Genomic DNA, 5,493 nt, shown 5'->3' on the forward strand with positions numbered 1-5,493 from the left:
CATCAGTTTTTTAACCTCTTGCCTACGACTCGTAATCATTACTGTTTGGCATAGCAATGGATTTAATTCGTAATAAAAAGTCCAAGTTGGAGTCCAATTGAAATAGTTGCCTTGGCGAAGCTTTGGTGGAAAAACCAGAGTTTTGTGATCTGCATAGATGTAAATATGTGGCCTTCCACGAAGTACTGAAAATGCTTAAGACCAGAATATATTGCTTGTAGCTCTTTCTCATAAGTACTATAACGGGGTTATGTTTCCGTCAATTTTTTTGAAAGCATTACCTTAGGGTACTGCATTAGGGTATTGTTGTATAGTTGATTCAATACCCAAATCTGAAAAGTCAATCCAATGTAATAGAGGTGATCGATCATCCGTTCGTGTAGGTTAGTAATAAAGAGTCGGTTATTTGTTTTTGCAACAATCGAATGCGTTTCTTAGCTCATGTGTGCAAACAATTTTTCGTTTATCGCTCTTCTTTTGACCTTTTCGTAAATCATGGCGAATGGCCTGTGTCTCGGCTGCTTTCAGGATCGACTTTCGATAAAAATTAATAAGGCCAAGAAAATGGCAAAGACGATGTACGTTTTCTTTCTCGTTTGAGTTTTTCTATTGCCATTACACGGATTGCCGGATTTGGAAACAATCCTTTTGATGTTATTATTAAATATCCTGGTAAAGATAGCTTACTTTTCTCAATTTAGCACTTTGCCAAGCCAGAAAATCTTAATCGACTAACGATTATTTTAAGGTGTTCTTAATGTTCTTCCAAGTTTTTGGAAGAGATACGGATGTCGTCAATGTTGACGTAAGAAAATTCGCCGACTTTTAGTAGAGTTTGTGTGTTGAAATGTTTGTGCGACATTACACAAGTCAAATGTCATCTACGTAAATTCGAAAAGTCCTAGTTACGTGTTAATGGCTACTTTGCATATATCTGCTTGTTTAACAGAGATTTGGAAATAAGTATTCACCAAATCTATTTTAGCAAAGAGCTTCTTGCCATGTATATTAGTTGAAAAATCGTGCAAATGTGGTACAGCCTATCTAACCGAAGCCGTAATTTTATTGAGAAAGGTCCCTTCGTTTCGATGTGATGAGTCACTGAACCTAGTTTAACGTAGAATAAAATGCGTGATATTTGCGGCTTGAAGTTCGAATTGGAAGTGGAATTATCGATATATCGGCTCTTGTATCTATAAAGAATCTACGGTTTGAAGAATCGTGTCGAACAAAAATGCGATATATTTTGCCATTTTTGCTTCGTCAGTCACCTTAAATGAAGCTTGATATTGGTATGGTACTCGGCATTTGTCTGTCTGATTTATTGACAAAATTGTTTCAATCGTTCACGGTGAGCGTTGACACCATAAAGATTTCAGCAGATCATCTCACTCTTTTCCTGAAGATAGTTGACGCATTTCACGTAAAAATGCTGAAAGTTCTTTGTCACAACGATGAACGTTTTCTAACAATTTTTACAGATGCTTTTCCTCGGAATCTTGAAATTCGCTTAATAGTGTTTTTTTTTAGGTTCGGTAGATTTTCAAGGTAATTAATAAATGAAAGCGATTGGCTGTACTGCTGCATACTTTTTAATCTTAGCAAGGTCTGCTTCATTTTCTGTTAGTGCCGACATATTCCTTCTGTTTATTTCACGTTGCATTTCTTACCACAAGCAAAACTTCATATTTACGTCTAGGATAATAACTGGCGGTTACATCTGGTTACCACCAGATGCCACTGTCAAGCATTACTCGCACTCAAGTGATGTACATTTCTTATCGATGCCCTGCAGAAGTGCTGAGAATAAAAATCTTTTCTCAGAGTAAAATGTTACGACAGATTTTACATCAACCACGTTTACTAGTACAAAAAAAACAAAAAAAAAAAACAGATTAACAACACATTGCGAAAAGGTTATTAAACCACTGCATCAAGTCTTTAACAATTTTTTTATTTGATGAAAGAAATAGTGAAAGAATTCTAATATTCTGGGGAATTGTTAGGCGTGTATTTGAATATTAAACCTTTTCTGGGTAAATATTTAAAAATGATACTTTTAATCTAAGGGGCTTCATGTTACGCGATATTCCTATCTCTGGAGAATAAGCTAAGTCCTTTTAGAAATATTTATTTTTGTGTGATTAGCAAGTGTTTGAATGGAAAAAGCGTAATTTTCGACCAAAAAAAAAAATGGATTAACCTATCGAAAATATCATACGTGCTTCCCTAGAAAATGCATTTCACGGGTACTGTTAAGAATTTGAATGAAAAAAAATGAAATTAGTTTGAGTTTTACTGCATGCTATTTCCAGATATTTTATTGCGTGATCAATGCATTTACAGTTTTGGCGGGTGCAACGAACATTTTTCGTTATTATAATAAAATTTGTTTTTCCATTTTTTTCACTAGTCTGCAGTCCCCATTCATGTTCAAATATTCTTTTTCATTTTTTCTTTTCCGCCCCATCTGTCCGAGACAGAACCGCACATACTACTCCACTTATGTAGCAAAATAATGAACCACCCGTTAAGAAAATGTATGGTTCTATACCCCAATACATGAGGAAGCCTAAGAAATTCGTATTTGCTATCACTCTCATATCTACTCAACCTTGTGTCCTTGATAAAGCTATACTAACATTTGTTTTTTTTTTTTTTTTTTTTAGTTTTCCATCAACATTACACACATTATTGGTTTTGAGAAATACTAACTAGTGCAGTAATACTTTCCTGCTCTCTACTAGATGGCGCTGATGTTGCAATTTCTTAGCTAGCAATCGCGGCAGCTGAAGTTATAATTATACAAGAAACTATGTAAGGAATGCACATTTAAATTTGGTAGAAACCGAATTTAGCCAGAGAATAAATTCTAAGAGTAAATAAATTCTTAAAAACACTAGCATCTAAGGCTTTCGGCTTTATTAAAAACTCTACCGCACTTGAGATTTGAACCCACGACCGTTGAGTTGCTAGTCGAGACTCTTGCCTACTCGGCCACTCAGGCGGATGTGCGCCTTGATAGTAGCAAAATTTTCAATAAAATTAACTCTCAAATATTTGATTGGATGTGGTGGAAGAGAACGATGAAATATATGATATTGCCAACATTTATAAACGATATCGTATATATTTGAACAACATAATCTGCTACGAAAACGATTGACTTTAAAATTGAACTTGTATTTCGAAATTGCCTCCTGGCACTGATGTGCAACAGTTTTATACCGCGTCACACTTCATTTATTGCATCCGCCCAAAATGAACTTTTTATTTTACGTTTAAAGGAATGACATGACATTATTGGTTAAGAATATAATATTTGGCTTGGAGAACGTATATAAAGGAGTTAACCTATTATTAACTTTTGTGTTAACATATATGAAAAAGTGTTGGAAAGGGAATGAAAAATACATAGGCATGTACATAGGACAAGTTAAAATCTTTAACATATTTTATAAATTAGACAGAAATCATATGTTCTTGACAACTCGTGTATATGAAGCAAATACAAACTTGAAAGAAAGGGAAGATGTACATGACTGCACTTCAGTGTTGTCGTTCTACTTACTTTTTCCAAGATTTTGTTTACTTTGGTAAAGGATTGTAAAACTTCAAAATAAAATGTTGCTACCTTCTCTTATGCCGACCAATGGGAATATAAAATATGCTAGGCACAGAAAAAGTCAACGGATGTCCTATCAACAATGTATGATCTCGATTGGAATAAATTTAGATGCAAGTGATTGTCTATGCTCTTCGAGAACCAGAGAACTATCACAACACAAAACTTTGTATAATAGAATTTGTTTTTATCAATAAATTTGTAATCAAAATAGATTACCCTTTGGTTGCCATATATGTCTTTAGTTTTTTTTCTCAAAAAAAATTCTCCCCCCCCCCCCCCCCCCCATGATCGAGAATGAGCTGAATTGGATGAAGGGTTCGCCCACAACTCATAAACTAACTACAACTAACAACTAAACAAGATGTTGTAAATGTAGTGAGATGTTTATGATATGTATGAGGTGTATGTGATATAAACCTTCGATGCAGCGTTCAATCGCTTCATCTTGCAATTAAATCTTGAAAACAAGTTAATGAAGAATCTTAGTTAATAAACACTCTTCTCCAAACCGATTGTAAGCTCTTTCTTGTCTTTTATTCAGTTTATTTTGCAAACATGAAAAAATATTTCAAATAATTTTAATTTCTCATTTTAAATATGAAGAAATTTTCAAAGTGTACATGCATCACTTGTACTTCTTCATCTGAAGATGTTGGAGTAGATTAACTTTTTGTTATCATGTAGTGGGCGATAAGCTTAAGTAAAGCTGCTTGTAAACATTCCGATCGCTAGCTATGCCCTTTGGAAACTTTTTTTTAGAATTTCCAACTTCTTTCTTCCAACTCGCTGCAAATCCTGGATTACTGCACATATTTTTTCAAGTCCGTCTTCATTACGCCTTAAGTTATTGATTTGCGGTTTCCTCTTAATCATTTCGATCTGATCATTCTCGCAGAAAATGAAAAATATTCAAATTATTTCACTCAAAGCAAGTACCGCAAAAAAAGGAAAATGATATCCGACTTTGCGAATCTTTTAGATTAAAAAAAAAAGTGAAAAAATTAAATTTTTATTGCGGCTTTTAACGATGAAATAATGAAATCGTCTTCAAGATTTAGACAACGCTCCTAAATCCATTCAATCCACACATTCTCGGCATTGTAGTCGAACAAAGTCATTGCCGAAAATTGTATATGTGACGTAGAACAAGCACCGCATTCAGCTGATGTAGCTTCTGATTTTGTGCGATTTTCGGGAAACTATGAATGACTAACAGATGCTGTATCCGTATTGCAAATGATGGATGAGTAATGAATGAATAATTGTTTTCCCCTTAATTCCGAATACTTCTGCAGTGGGTTCACGTAACCATTTTGTTAATTTGAAATGAAAATAAAGCGATAAAAGATGTCAAAATGATTTCTTTTTTTCTATTTTAGATTTTTCTTCAAAGCATTTTTAGTTAGAAATGATTTCATGTAAATGAGCGCCTCTGGATATCTATAAACATTGAGTTACCGTCTACCACTTTTTAGTCACTTTTCCTATTTCACCAATAACGAGGATAATTTTGGAAAATAAGATCATTGAGCGTTTCTGGATTGATTGCAGTAAACGAATGCCTTGAAATAACTGCAAAGAAAAAACAACAATCGAGTTATGTGCCATAATCTTAGGCATTCTTGGGCATAATACGGCCAATAAACTTTTCTCCAAATTAATTGATTTTGGCACAAGATGCTTACCATGTTACAGTCTTTTGGTGGACATCGTTCGAGTCGTAATCACGTTTCTGCAGCGTTTTGCATTGATGATAGGTCCAATATCGATATCGGGTTCACAGTATCGATATTTTCAGCAGTAGAAATACATTTTTGGAAGAGCTGAGCCCTTAACGTCACAAACATTTGACTCCATTTTTTCAA

The sequence above is a fragment of the Glossina fuscipes genome, unplaced genomic scaffold, assembly GCF_014805625.2.
Source record: "Glossina fuscipes isolate IAEA_lab_2018 unplaced genomic scaffold, Yale_Gfus_2 1, whole genome shotgun sequence".
Taxonomy (NCBI): Eukaryota; Metazoa; Arthropoda; class Insecta; order Diptera; family Glossinidae; genus Glossina; species Glossina fuscipes.